This window comes from Sus scrofa, chromosome 16, assembly GCF_054392235.1.
Source record: "Sus scrofa isolate SSC_HxYL_T2T_F1_AM1 chromosome 16, Sscrofa_HxYL_maternal_Yorkshire_Landrace_v2.0, whole genome shotgun sequence".
Taxonomy (NCBI): domain Eukaryota; kingdom Metazoa; phylum Chordata; class Mammalia; order Artiodactyla; family Suidae; genus Sus; species Sus scrofa.
The window spans coordinates 41221824-41241147 of NC_139398.1; the positions used below are offsets into that span (position 1 = coordinate 41221824).

The 19324-nt window shown below is 34.5% G+C and overlaps 1 protein-coding gene across 7 annotated transcripts in view; it reads left to right on the forward strand.

Moving 5' to 3' along the window:
• MRPS30 (mitochondrial ribosomal protein S30) overlaps window positions 1-19324 on the forward strand; it is a 248226-nt gene that overhangs the window by 140329 nt on the left and 88573 nt on the right. The window contains exon 8 of one of the 7 annotated variants that reach the window (XR_014831228.1): window positions 5636-10728. The exons of the other annotated variants lie outside the window; for them this stretch is intronic. The gene's annotated coding sequence lies outside the window, so the exon portion shown is untranslated. Of the gene's footprint in view, window positions 1-5635; window positions 10729-19324 lie in introns of those variants that run through there. 7 annotated transcript variants of the gene reach the window in all.

Consider the following 19324-nt stretch of genomic DNA (forward strand, 5'->3'; position numbering starts at 1 on the left):
CTGTGACCCTGTTAAAAAGATTTCAGTGGGCCAATCGCCAACTTACAATTTGCTTTAGTTTAATGTACTTGTTATTAAAGAAAGTTTAGACTCATATAAATTACTTGAAAAAATTATTTTGGTAGTATAATTTAACTAGATAACAATTCATTATTTTTAAATCAACTTTTGATGAAATAAATATGTTACAGAAAGGCCGCATATTTTCTTGAGAGTCAAGTATTTGTCTGGAATATTAAGACATAAGAAATAGGTATATTTATTATTTTCTTTTATTTAGTTAGTTTTTAACTCAATGAATTTTATTACATTTATAGTTGTACAATAATCATCACAACCCAATTTTATGGCATTTCCCTTCTAAACCCCCATCCCATTCCCCCCCTCCACCCCCCCACTCCCATCTCCTTTGGAAACCATAAGTTTTTCAAAGTCTGTGAGTCAGTATCTGTCCTGCAAAGAAGTTCATTGTGTCCTTTTTTTAGATTCCACATGTCAGTGATAGCATATAACCTTGGTGTCTCACTGTCTGACTAATTCACTTAGCATAATAATTTCTAGGTCCATCCATATTGCTGCAAATGCCATTATTTCTTTATTTTTAATGGCTAATATTACATTGTGTAATATACCACAGCTTCTTTATCTACTGCTCTGCCAATGGACATTTAGGTTGTTTCCATGTCTTGGCTATTGTATATGGTGCTGCAATGAACATTGGAGTACATGTATTTTTTCGAGTCATGGTTTTCTCTGGATAGATGCCCAGGAATGGGATTGCTGGATCAAATGGTAATTCTACTTTTAGTTTTCTGAGGAATCTCCATATTGTTTTCAGTGGTTGCACCAGTTTACCTTCCCTCCAACAGTGTAATAGCGTTCCTTTTTCTCCACACCCTCTCCGGCATTTATTGTTTGTAGACTTTTTGATGATGGCCATTCTGGCTGGTGTAAGAAGTACCTCTTGTAGTTTTGATTTGCATTTCTCGAGTAATTAGTGATGTTGAACATCTTTTCATGTGTTTTTTTGCCATCTGTATGTCTTTGGAGAATTGTCTGTTTAGATCTTCTGTCCATTTACTGATGGGGTTGTTTTGTTTTCTTGGTATTGAGCTGCAGGAGGTGTTTATAAATTTTAGCAATTAATCCCTTGTCCGTTGATTCATTTGCAAATATTTTCTCCCATTCTGTGGGTTGTCTTCTCGTTTTGTCTCAGGTTTCCTTTGTTGTGCAGAAACTTTTAAATTTAATTAGATCCCATTTGTTTATTTTTGCTTTTATTGTCAATTCTCTAAGAGGTGGATCTGAGAAGATGTTGCTGTCGTTTATGTCAGAAAGTGTTCAGCCTGTGTTTTCCTCTAAGAGTTTTATAGTATCCAGGCTTATATTTAGGTCTTTAATCCATTTTGAGTTTATTTTTGTGTATGGTGTTAGGGAGTATTCTAATTTCATTCTTTTACATGTGGCTGTCCAGTTTTCTCAGCACCACTTATTGAAGGGACTGTCTTTTCTCCATTGTATATTCTTGCCTCCTTTGTCATAGATTAGTTGTCTATAGCTTTGTGGGTTGAATTCTGGGCTTTCTATCCTGTTCCACTGATCTATATTTCTGTCTTTGTGCCAGTACCATATGTTTTTGATGATTGTAGCTTTGTAGTATAGTCTGAAGTCAGGGAGCCTGATTCCTCCAGCTCCATTTTTCATTCTCAGGATGGCTTTGGCTATTCTGGGTCTTTTGTGCTTCCAAATAAACGTTAAAATATTTTGTTCGAGTTCTGTGAAAAATGTCCTTGGTACTTTAATAGGGATTGCATTGAATTGGTAGATTACATTGGGTAGTGTAGTCATTTTGACAATATTGATATTTCCAATCCAAGAGCATGGTATGTCTTTCCATCTGTTTGTGTCATCTTTGATTTCTTTCTTCAGTGTCCTATAGTTTTTAAGAGTACAGGTCTTTTGTCTCTTTAGGTAGGTTTATTCCTAGGTATTTTATTATTTTTGATGCAATGGTAAATGGGATTGTTTCCTTAATTTCTCTTTCTGATCTTTTGTTGTTAGCATATAAAAATGCAGTCGATTTCTGTGTGTTAATTTTGTATCCTGCAACTTTACCAAATTCATGGATGAGCTCTAACAGTTTTCTGATAGCGTCTTTACTTTGCAATTTCTGGGCTGCCCACCCAGGGGGTATGAGGTTGCTTATATCACATAATCACCTCTCCTGCCATCTTGATGTGGCCTCCTTTTTGTCTTCTGGAGTAGGATATCTTTTTTGACAGTTCGCAGTCTATTTGTTTGAAGGTTGTTCAGCAGTTGGTTGTAATTTTGTTGCTTTTATGAGAGAAGTTGAGCTCCAGTCCTTGTACTCTGCCATATTAATCCCATCTTGGTACATTTATTTTTATGCTAGTTTATATAGCCGTGAACATTTTTAAATATTTTAATGGAGTTATGCCTCTTTCTATGGGTGAATTTCATTTATTAAGACCATTCAATATTCTGGATGGAATATGGTGGTTCTTCAACTTTGGCTTATGTAATTAAATCTTTCCAGGACTTTATATAATATATACACCTGGGTCTAAACACTGTATGGGACCTTGAAATATTTTTTTTCCAAGTCTAACAAGTGACTCTGATATGACTGATTTAAGGATTCCATTTTGGAGAGAAAAAAAGCTAAAATATTCCCTGGTAATATCCAGGACAACAGTGAAATGAGAGAAGAAACTTGCTTTACTCTTTAGAAAGAAAAATAAGGAGTCTAAAGAGTTCAAAATTAGTGAGAAGAGTGGTAGGATTATGAGTAAAATAGAAAACATCCTACTCTGTAAATCACTGCTCATATATTGTAAAAAGAGCCTAATTGGGCATTTAAGTCAGAAAACCTTAGGCTTAAATTTTAGTTCTATCCCTCAGTAGCTATACCCTTATTAAATCTTTCTGAGGCTGAATTTTTTTCATGTGCAAAATAGAAATAACAATACTCAGAAAGTTGATGTCAAGCAGTTTTACCCTTCTCCAGATATTTTGAAAGGATTTTATTCTTTTATTCATTCAGTAAATATTAGTTGGAACATTAATTGGGTATTTCCTATAAGTCAGGCTTTGAAGTTAATGTGCTAAAGCCTGGGAAAGATTTAACTTTTGTAACAATGAAGCAAAGTTATACTTTAATGCTTTTTTAAAAATCTTTAATTACCTAAGCCATAGATAAATACATGCTCTTTGTGAACTTATCAAAGTCAATTTTTCCCATCCTCCAGCACCTCTTCCTTCTCAATAGTTAACCATTGTTTGGATCTTCCCAGATCTTTTTCCTATTATTATCATTTTATAATTAGTCTAGCAAGTCCAAGTACTAGAACTTTCATAGCATGGAAAGATGGAGAAAACCCATGTCCTTGTTGACATCATTTAGCTGTTGAGTTTACTTTGAAGTTCTTGCCTAATCATTTGATGTTTGTTTGTTTGTTTGTTTGTTTTTTTGTGGGAAAATGAGCAGATATTTCCAAGCTTCTGTTGCTGAAGCCCAAATTATCCCACTATGAAATCTATGGGAGAAGAAACTAAGGTTATTTTGCCCACCTTTATAGTCTTCATGCTTAGTAGAGTGCCTGGTAGTAGGTGCATAAAACTTTTATGCAGAATAAATGAATGAATGAATGAGAAGAGGAATTTTTTTTATTGTTAATGAAATAATCCACTCACTAGTGAATGGATAGAAATCAAACAAAATTTGAAAGTTGACATATGCATAACCTGTCTAGACATTAAGAATTTAAACATGCTTTCTATGGGTCAGGAGATGGTGTTTTGAATTTCTTGGTCCTGTTCTTAAAAGACTCATAAAGCAGACACTGATTCCCTGACATGAATATTTGAAGAGTTAAAAGCCCCCTCACTGGCCTCAATCTACTGCCGCTCCTTGTATCTATATGTGTGTGTAAGCGCGAGACCTCATTTCTCTCATATAGAATTCAGTTTAAAACTGGGAAAAATATTGGGGAAGTTAAAAGATAAATTAACAGAACAAACTAATGGGAAGGGGAAGATAGTACACTTTTTAGTAGGGCCTAGAAATAGACAATCAGGAAGCAGGACCTAGAGGTTGGAAATGAGAGAGAATATGAGAGAGGAAGAGGCAGAAAGATTTCTTTTTTTTTTTTTTTTTTTTTTTTTTTTTGTCTTTTTGCTATTTCTTTGGGCCGCTCCCGCGGCATATGGAGGTTCCTAAGCTAGGGGTCGAATCGGAGCTGTAGCCCCGGCCTACGCCAGAGCCACAGCAACGCGGGATCCGAGCCACGTCTGCGACCTACACCACAGCTCACGGCAACGCCGGATCCTTAACCCACTGAGCAAGAGCAGGGACCGAACCCGCAACCTCATGGTTTCTAGTCGGATTCGCTAACCACTGCGCCAGGACAGGACTTCCGGATTTCTATGTTATTTTATTTAAGGATTCTAAAAACAGGAGGGAATCCTTCCAAAGAATGGGCACATTCCATCTGTTTGGTCTTAGAAGGAATCTCTGAATTGTCACACTGTCACTAACCCTGTGCTTAGCCAGCTTGGTTGTATGAGATTGATGGCAGAGAATCAGAGCCATAGGAAATCAAGAACAGAGCAGCTCTATCACTCTCTAGACAGGTGCTTCAAACACAGCAGCCTTGAAAGGCTATGATGTATGAATTGAACTTCTTGGAGTCTTCCTGCCACAAGAAAAATCCGTGAGGCAATCTAGCTAAATAATGATAAAATCCCCAAACCCCAGTGTTCTGAAACTTTGTCATAGTACATAAAATTGATTACAGGTTCTTGTACATTTTGTGGTCTGTAGACCTGTATGGCTGAGTGTGTTTATTTGTGTATCTTGTAAATGGTAAAATCAGTATTTTCCCCTAAGACACACTGAGAGATATCATAGTGTGTTCTCAACAGATATATGCATCTATTACACTTTTAAAAAACACCGTGACATGGTGAAATGAATAATGCAAACAGCATTAGTAACAGAGCAAGCATTATTTCAACTGTACATCTCATCATCTTGTCAAGTTCACCAGTATATTGTTAAATAATAACTTGGCTGTTGGTGCTAAAATAATTTCCAGTGAACACTGATGTTTCTTGACTATTTAGCCTAGGACAGTTAGGCAGATAGAGTAAGAATTATGTCCAAGGAAGAAAAAAAATGAGAAGTTTTCTTAATAAGCAACATTCTTCCTCAGTCTTCACCAAAGCTTGGTATTATTTTAGTTCTTCAGAAAGTTCAGAATTTGTTGGCTACTCAATTTATAATATAACGAGAGCCCTTTTTGACTGAGGACAGCACTTTTGACTTTCATCTAGTTGGTAAGGAGTGTCAAGGTCAGAGGAAACTGGAGCTCAAAACTGATAGAAATATGTCCAGATGCAGATGGATATATGTCTTGAAATTGCTGAGTTTCTTTTGGCTTGTGTATAGTTATAAGACTTCATAAAAAATACTCCCAACTCCTTAAGAAACTTCTTTTTGACTTTACAAGATGGGGACTGTTTTTCTCCAGGAATGGCCTCTCACATCACTTTTACTTATAGAATCTTTTCTCAGTCCCTAACTTTTTTTTGGTTTGTTTTTGTTTTTTACTAGATGTATGTGAATAAACCCCAGAATGTTCTGAGCATGAAGCAACAAAATCCCAACCCTGGAAGTGTGGCTGAGGCTTGTGATGTTGATTCCAATTAGTGGTCTTCAGCACAATCTTTCTCATTTCTTCCTTTTTATGGTAGATGGAAAACATGAGATCAACTGTTATTACATAAGAAGAGAGACTACCTAAAATTATAATCACAAGATCCTTGGTCTTAAAATCGAGTTTACTTTAAAATATGTATGAGTTGCTTTATACTCACTACATTGAGTTTACTTTAAAATATGTATGAGGTGCTTTATTCTTACTACATTTGTTTTATATACAACAAAAAATGTGTGATTAAAAATTAAACATTCCATAAAATGTAAACAGTAGAGGTTATATAAATGGTAGAACTGATGTGAATATTTGTTTTATTTCTGTCTTGATCAAATTGACACAACCAAGCAAAAGTTCATCCAAATTAGATTTCGGTCCTTTAAAGGAAGTCATTCAATTGAAACTCATTTTCTCATCTGTTGCCTCCTCTGTGTGCTATCTGATTAATTTATAGTCAAAGCCAAGGGGTAAAAATACTACAATTTATTTTTTTTTCTCCTAGACTTTACTTATTTCTTTTTTGGAGGTTTTATTTCAATTGCATTGTTGATGTAGAGAAATTATGTGAAATCACTGAAGTTGAGCCTAAATCAAGCTTCCATAAAAACCAAATTTATAAACAGAGCTTGATAAATAACAATTTAGGAAGATGCTTCAAAATTTAACAAACAGTAACACAATGAAAAGAGCAACCAACATTATCAGAAAAAGCTGCAAAGAAGTTTCTTTGATCAATATAATTTAAATGTGTGCCTTTTTTGTGTGTCTTGTGTAATTAATTATTTTGTCTGAATTGCATTTTGTCTCTTTCATATCTTTAAAATACAGATCCATCAGTTCAAGTAATTAATTTTTTTAAGTAGGTAAAGAAATGGAAATCTTACAGAAGCAAGTAAAAAACAGAACAAAAAAACAGACAAGTCCAAACTGATATCCAAAATGGCCAAACAGTGTGGGTACACAGAAATATGTTTTCTTGATAATGTTCTGTAAAACTATCCAAAATTTATTTATCCAAAAAGTATTTTAAGATGACACCGTTGAGGCATTTTTTCTAATGAAAAGATGAAAATGAGTTAAAGCAGTCTGAGATAAGCAATAGTGTGTTATGAGTTTTGTTTTTCTAAAATTGTACTTTCCTAAAAGTAATTTTATCCCAAGAACATAATACACATGAAATACTGCCTTTTGGGATTTAAAAAGGAAAAGAAAGCATTCTAAAATATATATATATATATATATATATATATATATATATATATATATATATTTATTAGGGTAACCTAACTGCATTACACAATTCTAAAATGTGACTTATCACACTATTCTTCTTTTTACTATTATTTTATATTTTAATTTTTTACTCATACAACAATCTGAAAAGGGTGATCCTCTTTAGAAGGCTTTACTGAGTCATTGTCCTCTGCTTAAGGCTCCTTGGTTCCTTTTATTTTTGTGATGGCATGTTCTTCTAAGTCCTTGGCTCTTTCTTTATTTCATTTTCTTATGGGGAAAAAAAATGAAAGCTTGTGAATGGGAGGGTTTTACAGAAAACATTTGAAAATGTGGTTCATCATTTTCACCTAGATTCCATTGTTTAGCGCTTAAGTCACCTTAAGTCACGTGGCTTTCACATAATTGCAAGGGTGTTTGGGATATGCTGTCTGTTCTAGTGGAATAGGGAACTTGATGCTCTAGCTAGTTATTGTGTTAAGTGCATGTGCTCATGTGTGTGTGTCTGTGTGTGAATGTACACACATACCCAATATGGAAAAACCAGTTTATAATCTCATTCGCAACAGCAGTCAACTGCTATTGCTAGCAAAGTAGTCTATCTTAAAAGTCTGTGGTAATTGTTCAAATTCATGCATTCAAATATCATCAAATTTACTTGATGAACTTTTTAAATTAACATTAAAGTACATATCCTTATGACAAATAGATTATATTTATGTAATAAGAATACAATATCAAGAATACAATGTTCTTGGATGTCACACTTAAAAATTAAAAGTGAATATCCTTTTTAAAAAACTGAGTATCTCTTAAAGATTCTAACAAATTTGTAAGAAAATACCAGTGTTTCAGTGTGAAGATGAATGAAAGATATGCAGTTATTAGCAACATCTATAACCTAGAAAGTAGCAAACTGTATCCAAAAGAACTGTTGTGAGCCACATGGGAAGTCCTATCCAAATGAACTATGATGCAAACTATGTAGGTAATTTAAAATATTCTTATAACCATATTAAAACTGTAAAAATGAAACTGATGAAATTCATTTTAATAACACATTTGACTTTTTTTTTTTCTTTTGCTTTTTACAGCCGCACCCACAGCATATGGAGATTCCCAGGTTAAGGGTCGAATTGGAGCTGTAGCTGCTGGCCTATGTCACAGCCACAGCGACATGGGATCTGAACCGCCTCTGAGACCTAGACCACAGCTCACGGCAATGCCTTGAGCAAGGTTAGGAATTGAACCTGCATCCTCATGGATGCCAGTTTCCACTGAGCCATGATGGGAACTCCAGCACATTTGATTTCCTCCAGTGTAACCAGAATACAGTTTCAGACTGTATTCAATATAAAATTATTGATATTATTTTTATGTGTTTTCAAAATCTGAAGTATATTTTATGCTTCAAGCATGTCAGTAGTCCTATTTCAAGGACTTAGGAGCCAGATGTGGCTAAGACTACCACATTGGACAGTACTTTCCTACATCACTGACTCTCAAACTTGAGGAAGTAAAATGATCATCTGCAGAATTTGCTAAAAGTACAGATTCTAGATTCTCACTTAGAGCATCTGACTAGGTAGGTGGGGGGAGGAGCAAGAATCTGCATTTCAACTGATATCCTCCTGATTTTTCATGTGGAAGATCAGGGGTCCACAAATAATAAAAGGCTACTATAGAAACCTCTAAGGTCCCTTCTACTACCAATTTTATAATTTACGGGATTTTTCAGAACCTGCTGTTCTAATGATTTCAGCTTGTAGTGTTTCTTATGGCACAGCATTTTGTGGGAAATTTGTTTAATGGAGCATACTGAATTTCAAATCTTTGGATATTTCTAACAAAGTGACAGGGCAAGTCAGGGTTGATCAGGGCCATCTTTGTATTAGCTCACACTCCTTCTCCACTGAGTAAAGGGACAGATGGCAGGGAGGCACCTTTACAGTATCACCGAGAAAAATATTCTTTTAATGCCAGATATGAAGAAACTTATCCATTTTGATAATCACAGTAAGCTTTGGATTTCAGAAAGCAAATTGAATCCATATGTAGTAGATCTCAGCTTTAAAAAATGCTTCTCACATTCTAAATCATTAGCAACATATGGTTTATTTTTACTCTTTTATTATCCTTCTCTATTGTGAATTTTCCTTAGATCCTCAAGCTCATATGTTTTCCTGTAGACTACCAGATGTCTCATTTTGTCTGATACTGTACTTGTCTGAAATACAAATGACTGCTATTTAGAAAGTTTAATATATCTGTACATACAAATGATTTAGATATATATGAAAAAGTTTTCTGAAATATTTTAAAATACCAAAACTCTTAAATTGTTACCTGTATATTAGCAGCAGTTTCTGCTTTAGAAATTAATGACAATTTTTTCATTATTTTCCAATTTAAGAGGATTGATTCTACTCACTCATATCTGTGAATCATTCTTCTCTAAAACTCAAGACCAAGGACTTCTTAATAGTTTACATTTTTCCTTAAGGGAATAAAGAACAGAGAAAAATACATTTTTCTCCAAGGATGCTTCCCTTGTTGACATGAATCCAATTCAGTCCCTTCTATGATCAATCATAGTCCAACACACATCTCCAAGATACTTCCTTTCCAAAGACATATAGTATAAGTGAAGTATGAAATGTCCTTTAGTTTTATCAGAAAAAAATTGGGTAAATACATACTGTTGTGTCAATCTGCCCCTTAAGACTGTGTGAAATTTCTTAATAGCTTTGGTAGAAGATGGTCTATTTTTCATTTATCCCCTCAAATTACTTACAAAGTGAAGACTTTTTTTCAGATGTTAATCCCAATATGTGTTTTGTTTTAACTTTAGCTTTTTTGGTTTGATCTTATTTTTCATATGTAAATTGAGCATATCCCAGATGCAAGAGAGTGCCCCACATATTACTAAGACTACACATGGACCTTAAGACAAGAACCCCACTTCCAAGATGTTTCAAGTTGTGCTTATATACATGCCATTCCATTTATTCTTATAATAATTCTTGTAAAGTAAGTATTATTATTATTCCAACTTGGCAGATTGAGAATCTTAGACCCAGTGTAACACAGCTCCTGAATGCTGAAATTGGAGTATAAACCCCAAATTTTACACCCAGATCTGGAACTCTTTCTATTACATCTGGCGAGTATAGGGGGAGAGAGCAGAGGGAAAAACAGAATGTACTCAATTCCAATGAACATTATTTATGATACTTATCTTAATTCCTCCCATTATGAAGCAAATGTAATGTCCCAGATGGTTTTCATAAAATCAGAAAAATCTTGTGTTTGAACAGTGATGTGGAGAGAATGAGACTGTCTAAGACTATAAAGAATAGAACCGAACTAATCATTATTTTTCTTTAAAAAATGCAAGATAAATTACTTATTCTTAGATCCCCATACAGTCATTTTCTTATACCCGAAATATATTTAATGTTATATTGTTATGCCATCACAGGCTGAATAGTGAAAATTGGTGTAATTTAGTTCATGTAGAAAGCTATTGAGACCCTTAAAGTAAGAAACTTTATAAAGTGACAATCCTTTCTGGAGTATTAAAAATATCAATTGTTCTATCCTCTGACAAGTCAGAGTTAAATGATAGTTAATAACATGCTTTTAATAGAGAAAAGACACAAAGTACTGTACTATCTTTTGCATCTTTTCATGTTAGCAAGGAACAATTTCCCAGCTCTTTTCAGTCTCTACCCACAAAAAAAAAAAAAAAAAAAAAGATTTAAAATGAGATTTAAAAATCAACAACATTTATTAAACTGCAATTAGATTGCAGAGAATGCCTTTACAGAGATAGATTTTATATGTTGAAAATATTTTCAAACATTAACAATGTTCACATTTATTAATGATGTTCAAGATTTAGTGATAGGTATATGCTGCAGTCTTACACGAGTAGCTTTTCTTTAGTCTGTTTACATCAGTAGACACTCAAAGACTAAAGATGAATAAATTACTAAAGATTGCTGTATAAAGAATAATGATTGGAGAGTTGACAATGGAGTTAAAGTCAGAATTAAAATGTTTCTGTTTTTTGTCTTTCTAATATTCACCAATTTGATTACAGACTTTGATCTCTATACTCCAGACACAAGGTCTTTGAACTTGCTTTTTCCTCATCCCTTTGTTTGTCCTATAGGTAGCTGATTTAGCACTTTCCCACCAAGAGACCATTCCTAACCTCTCTGATCAGTTCTCTTGGATATATTTTTTATAGGACCTTTTACCTTTCCTTAGGACCATTAAATAGGAGTTCAATTTTCTTTTCATTGTGTGAGTATTTAATTTGCCTCTATTTTCTCTGCGAAACATACACCATTTTGAGAGCAGGGCTGCTGTCGGTTTGGTTGCCTAATATTTCTTCAGCATCCATTGAAATGCTTGGTAAAAACCTAATGGTACCTCTTTATTCATCTGGCCCCTAATATCTGGTTTCAGTTGACAATTTACTGTTTAGTTTTTTGGTTTTTTTTTTAACCTTTTTATTATTATTTTTTCTACCCTACAGCATGGTGACCCAGTTACACATACATGTATACATTCTTTTTTCTCACATTACATGTTCCAATTGTTTAGTTTTATCACAGCCAAAAGTAATATTTGCATTGGACTCATATTTCTAGCACCATTTTGATTACTAAAAAAGTTTATTAAAAGGATTTAATTTTGCTGTTTGATTAAGGAAACTGAAGATTAAAAACTCCTTCAAACCTTGTCAGATTTAATAAATGAATAAAAACTCCACTAGAATGTTTCTTAATATTGTTTTATTATAAAACATTAGTAAAAATTTATAAAAAGATATTGAATATAATATAGTAATCTTTTAAAACCCAACATTCATTAAATAATAAAAAAATAGAACTTTGTCAAAGCAGCTAAAACCTCTGTGAGCTTTCTAAGATCACCATTACTGACAAACTTCAAGTTGTAACTATTGCAAATTTGTGGTTTATCATTCTATGTATTTTTCATGTATTTGTGTATGATGTGTTTGTGTGTGTATATATATCATATAGCTTTATATATTTTAAAACATATATAGTTTTTATATTTTTTATAAATTCTTTACCATCTTGATTTTTACACTCAACATTTTAATTGTAGATCCATCCATGTTTTTATATAGTTTTAGTTCATTGATTTTTTTTTCCTCTGTTGAAGACAGAAATTTAAGATATTTAGTATATTTCCAATTTTTAGTATTTAATAAAATGATTTATGTTAATATTCTTATGAATGTATTTTTATGTATCTATGTTGGAAATTCTCCAGACTGTAAGTCTAGTTATTGAATACTCAGGTCACAAGTTTTTCAAACATCTGACAATACTGGTTAGGTCAAGTTGCTCTCCAAAGAGATGTTACCAATTTACATCTATAACCAGTTTAGTAGATTTACTTTTGCTGCTTATCTTGATGCATACTTATTATTTTCAGATTTAAAATTTTTGTCAGACTAGAGCTATGGACCCAGTGTGGATAAATCTTAGTAACAGTTGAATTATAAAAGCAACTTTCAGAAGACTGTATCATACAAATACTCTTTTTTGAAAGCAGAAGAATGATAAATTCAAAGACCAGGAAAGTTGTTCTCTCTGTAGGATGGGAAAGAAAAAATAGCAGAAAATTTTAATAATGTTCTACAACTTGGATATGGATTTCAATTTATGGTTGTTATATACTTTAAAGTAAACAAATATATAAAATAAATAAAAGAGCAAGTCATATATATATATATATATATATATATATATATATACCAATTATGTTAGTGTGTCATGAATTATGGAATGTAATTAAATTATATGCACCCAATCACCAAAAATAAACAGGTAGACAAAGAGAAAGATAAATATATAGATGGAGGTATGTGATGTAGAACTGTGCCACAACTGTGATTTTAATTAGCATTTTCTTCATTTTCTAATAAGTCAACCACCTTTTAAAATATATTGGCAAGTTATGGTTTCTGACCTGTTAATTACCTGTTGATATATTTCTCCCATTTTTCTCTTGCATTAATTGTATTTTTCTTTTTGATTTATATTTTTTTTCTTTTTATTTCTTTTTATGCTGCACTCATGGCATATGGAAGTTTCCTGGCATAGAGTTAAATCAGAGCTGCAGCTGCAGGCCTATGCCACAGCCACAGCAATGCCAGCAATGAGCCATATCTGTGACCTATGCCGAAGCTTGGGGCAATGCTGGATCCTTAGCCCACTGAGCAAGGCCAGGGATCAAACCAACATCCTCATGAAGACTCTGTCAGATTCTTAACCTGCTAAGCCACAATGAGAACTCCTTGATTTATAAATTTTAAAATATATTTTGGCTATTAATCCTTTGCTGTTTGTATGTGTGCAAATTTCTCCTCATTTCAATTACTCAACAAATATATACTGAGCTCTGATTATAAGCCAGGAAAACACAAGTTTTTAGGTGCTTGGCATATAGGGATAAACAAAGCGGACACAGTCTAGGCCTCATGTAGCATATATTTTATTTTAGGAGAAAAGATTAGAAAAATATATGTATTTAAAAGAATGAAAAGTCAAAAACTGGGAGAAAATATTTTCTTTTTTTTTTTTTTTTTTTTTTTTTTGTCTTTTTTTTGTTGTTGTTGTTGTTGTTGTTGTTGCTATTTCTTGGGCCGCTCCCGCGGCATATGGAGATTCCCAGGCTAGGGGTTGAATCGGAGCTGTAGCCACCGGCCTACGCCAGAGCCACAGCAACGCAGGATCCGAGCCGCGTCTGCGACCTACACCACAGCTCACGGCAACGCCGGATCGTTAACCCACTGAGCAAGGCCAGGGACCGAACCCGCGACCTCATGGTTCCTAGTCGGATTCGTTAACCACTGCGCCACGACGGGAACTCCAGAAAATATTTTCAAAACGAATATCTGATTAAGGATTGATACTCAAAATAATCAGAGCACACTTAAAAGTTAACAAAAAGAAAGTGAGCAACCCAGTTGCAAACTGGCTGAGAGATCTGAACAAATATCTCACCCAAGAAAATATACAGACAGCAAATAAAAATATAAAAAGATGATCAGAGTTTCCATCGTGGCTCAGTGGAAATGAATCTGACTAGCATCCATGAGGATGCAGGTTTGATCCCTGGCCTCTCTCAGTGGGTTAAGGGAATCCAGGGGTGCCATGAGCTGTGGTGTAGGTTACAGACACGGCTCTGATCTGGCATTGCTATGGTGTAGGTCAGCAGCTACAGCTCTGATTCGACCCCTAACCTGGGAACCTCCATATGTTGTGGATGTGGCCCTAAAAAGACAAAAAAGAGAAGAAAAAAAAAGATGATCAACCTCATATGTCATTAGGGAATTGGAAGCTGCAACAACAATGAGCTACTGGGAGGTCCCATCATGGCGCAGCTGAAACGAATCCAACTAGGAACCATGAGGTTGCAGCTTCGATCCCTGGTCTCGCTCAGTGGGTTAAGGATCTGGCGTTGCCGTGAACTGTGGTGAGGGTTGCAGACGTGGCTCCAATCTGGCATTGCTGTGGCTGTGGCATAGGCTGGCAGCTACATCTCCAATTAGACCTCTAGCCTGGGAACCTCCATATGCCACGGGTGCAGCCCTCAAAAGACAGAAAAAAACAAAAAACAACAACAACAAAAAAAAAACAAAACTCCAGAAACAGAGCTATTACTATACCCTATTAGAATGGCTAAAATCCCAACCACTGAAAATACCAAATATTCGTGAGAATGTGTGGAGTGACAGGAACTCTCATTCACCACTGGTGAGAATGCAAAATGATGTTGCCATTTTGGAAGTCAGTTTGGCAGGTTTTTGCAAAATTAAACATAGTTTACCATGTGAATTGAAAACTTATGTCCACATGAAACCTGGACAGGAATGTTTTTAGCAGTTTTATTCATAACTGCCCAAACTGGATGCAACCAATATGCCCTTCAATAAATGAATGTATAGACAAACCATGATATAGCCATACAGTGGAATATTATCCAGCACTAAAAAGAAATAAGGTGGCCAGCAACAAAAAGATATGGAGGAAGCTTAAATATATATTCTAGGTGAAAGAAGCCAATCTGAAAAGTCTACATATTGTATGATTCCAATAACATGATATTCTGTAAAAAAACAGAACCATAAAAAAACAAAACATGAAAAACATTAAAAAAACATAAAAGACATAAAAAAAAAAAGACCATTAAAAAAACACGAGTTGTCAGGGTTTGGAGGGAGGGATGACTAGATGGAGCACAGAGGATTTTTAGGTCAGTGAACCTATTCTTGAATGATACTGTAATGATAGATGACTCTATTTGTCAAAATCCATAGAATGTGTAACACCAAAAGTGAGCCCTAATATAAACTGTGGACCTCAGTTAATCGATGTATCAATATTGGCTCATCAGTTTCACAAGTGTACAGTATCAATGCAAGATGTTAAAGATAGAGAAAAGGGTGAGGAGAAACTGAGGAAGTATACGGGAACTCTCAACTTTCTACTCAATTTTCCTGTCAGCCTAAAACTGCTCAAAAAAATAAAGTCTATTAAAAATAACACAAAAGTGTATCTGTCAGGCAGTGATAGGTACTTGTGAGAAAAATGAAACAAGGCAAGGATGTAACAATTGCTGTATTTTTATAGAATGAACAGGGACGACCTCATCAAAAAGAAAACGTTAGCAGAGATTTAAAGAAATATGAGGTTAGGTGAAGATATGTAGAGAAGAGTGACTTTGTCAAGAACAGGGAGGGCAATAACCTTGAAAGTTATTCTGGGCTTGGTGTGTTTGAGGAATAGTAAGGAAGTGGCTCCACGAAGCAGAATGAGCAAAGGAGAGAGTGATAATTTTGGTCAGAAACAGAGAGAGGTCAGGCCATGGAGGAAGATACACAGCAGGGTAAGACTTTGTCTTTCTCTCTGACTGCAGCAGGAAGGCATTTGAGGGTTTTGAGCATATATCTACCTTACTTATGATTTTACAGAATCATTCTGCTGTTGTGTGAAAATATACTGTGCATGGCAAAGAGAAATGGGCTCCCATTCACTGATTTGATTTTTATTTTCATTATGATGTGCTTTGATAAAAATGTTTTTAATTATAATCATTTTCTACCTACCTATTAGCACAAAAATATTTCTTTATAATAGATTAGTTATGTTTTGTAGAATATTATTTACCCTGCTTTATTCTTTTTCAGTGTTGTTTTGACCCTTATTAGCCCTCTCTTTGCTCTTTATTTATCTTTTTGACCCCACCCACAGCATGTGGAAGTTCCCAGGCCAGAGATCAAACCCCAGACACAGCACAATATCACAGTGACAATGATGACTACCAGGGGACTTAACTGCTAGGCTACCAGAGGACTCCTCTTTGTTCTTCATATACGAAGCTTATCAAGTACTCGTAAGTTTATCAAGTACTCGGAAAATCCATGCTTGGATTTTTACCAAATTTGCATTTAACTTGTTAATGAATATGAAGATAATTAATATTCCCACAGTAGCAAGTCTTTCTATCCACAGTAGTGGGTCTATATCTCTAAATACTTAGTTCTTTTTTAATAATTTCAGATTTTTGATGAATGAAGTGAATGACATGATAACACATGCTAGACTTTTGCTTTCACTCTCATTGGGAAAAACTCATGAGATTGGAGTGACACCCCGATTTCAAGTCCTCTATTGCTCACTGCTGTGCAGCAGAGCACGGGGTCTAATTGTGCCAGATATCAGACTCTCAGGATGGGTCCTTGGCCTTTAAGTTCTCACGTTTAAGTTGCATGTGATCAGGTTGGTCTCCAACAGTAGTATGGCATGCTCCAAACCTGCTATCCACCCTGTTCTGCCATATCAGTAGATTCAAGATAAAGGAATGGAGCAGCAAGTCTCCCTTGGTGAGATCGGAGGTGGGGTCCACGCTTTTAAGTTTCCCCTGTGTGGTGTGGAAGCATGGTAGCTTGATTTGTAACCTTAGCACCTAACCAAAGTGATTGCCTGAAGAAGTTGGTGCAGCTAGTTTTCCATGTAGCTTTATAGGAGACGTCATACAGCATCAGTTTTGGACAAATATTCTTTTTTTAGTTTTTTTCTGCTTTTTTCTTTTTCAAAAAATTTATTGAAATATAGTTGATCTACAGTGTTGTGTTAGTTTCAGGTGTACAGCAAACTGATTCAGTCTCGTGTATATATATTCTTTTTTTACATTCTCTTCCATTTAGATCATAATAAGATATTGTGAACTCCTGTATAGTTCCCTGTGCTATACAGTAGGTTCTTGTTTGTTATCTATTTTATTTTTTTATTAGGGTATAGTTGTTTTACAGTGTTGTGTCAATTTCTGCTGTACAGCATAGTGACCCAGGTATATTCTATACCAGAGACTGGATATAGGTCCCTGTGCTGTACAGTAGGACCTCCTATTTATCCGTTCTAAATGTAATACTTGGTGTCTACCAATATAGTGTGTATATTTTAATCCCAAACTCCTAATTGGTCCGTACCACCTCCCTTTCCCCTTTTACTTATTGTTCTGGGCAATTTAATTCTTTCTTAGTTTTCTGCATAATGGTCTTGTAAATCTTTTGTTAGGTTCACTTTGAGGTACTTTAAATTTTTATCATTTTGACATTTAAAAAATATCCAGCAGATCTGCTGAACTTTCATTAATATTAACAATTTGTCTATATATTTTTTGGGTTTTGCTATAGGCTGAACTGTGGTCCCCCTCCTTCCTTCACCAAATGCATATATGCAAGTCCTACCTCAGTAGCTCGGAATGTGTCTGTATTTGGACAGCAGGTCTTTAAGGAGATAAATTAAAATGAGTATATTAGGGTGAGCCCTAATCTAGTATGACTGATGTCCTTATAAGAAGAGATTAGGACAGACATGCATAGAGGGAAGACTATGTGAAGACACAAGAAGATGGCCAAGGAAAGAGGTTTCAAAAGAAACCAACCCTGTCAACACCTTTATTGAAATATTTAAAATGATGAAAAGAATCAGTAAGCATGAATAGTAAAGGGAATGCCTCTGAGTTTTCACCACTATGAATGATATGTGTTGTGGATTTTTGATAACCTCTGTTAGGTTAAAGGCTTTCCTTCAATTCTAATTTGGAGAGCTACTTCTTTTAAAATTATGAATGAGCATTTCATTTTCTCTCATACTTTTTCCTTATCAAAACAGGATATTTCTTTTTTATTCTATGCTCTTTTTTGAATGTTAACTGGATAGATGTAGTCGTTACTTATAGGATATAAAAAATAGGGAAAAATTGAGTAAGTATTTATATACTCCTATATGATTTAACAAAATCTAATAAGCGTAGAACCCTGGTAATAACACTCTTGCTAGCTCTCTGCAGCCACAATTTAAAAAAAAATTATCAGTGACATTTGTCAAGCCATATAGCCCAAAGAACATAACATAGTAGATATCTACTTTAGACATGAAAATAGACTGAGAGAAGTTATTCTTCTAAGATGCATGATGTTGGGTATTAAATCTCTGTTAATTTTAATAAGGAGGCAAACAAATCACAGATTCTTATTAAAAATGAGCAATTATTTAACGAGTTGAGTGGATTATCTTATTTCTCTTTGTTTTAAAACACATTTCCAAAGTAAGGAAGTTTTATTTTTATATATATGTTATTTTACTTTTTTGTGGAGGTGATCATGTGTTCTAAGTTATTTCTCAGTAGTATTTATTTAGGGGGTTATGTTGATACTTTCACAGTTCTCCCTGGGGATTCAACATAAAATATAATTGTTCTAGGTCAGAGGTGGCTTTGTCCATGACCTCAACATCTGAGCCTATCCTTCACTTTTACTTTTATTGAATTAATCATTTCCTCTCTAGCTATACACAAGAAATCTCCCATGAGATACTTATTAAATGTTTTTGTGTCTGAGGAGAGCTTTAAATTTGAGCATCTGCTAGAAATTTTAGCTGGTTTTGTTTATCTCAAAAATCTGGCAATAAAAGTGGACATTCTGAGGGGGAAAATAAAAAGAATTGTAATTTCTCCTTAAATCATCCAACACATTTTTTAGTGTGTTTTGAAGAGGCATACTGTTGAGATCACTTAAGTACCTAACAATGCCTTTTTTACCTCAGTGCTAAGGAAGGAATTCTCCAAAGTCTGTCCATCCTGCTACAAACATGGGCTGTCATCTCTGTGATTGAAGTTTTTCTGACTGAAAGCAGACATAATGCTAAATAAGTCTTTTTGAGTCCTATTATTTCTTAATAGGCAAGCTACTGGCTGACACATCATTTAGTACCAGCCTCTACTGTATGTAAAATGCT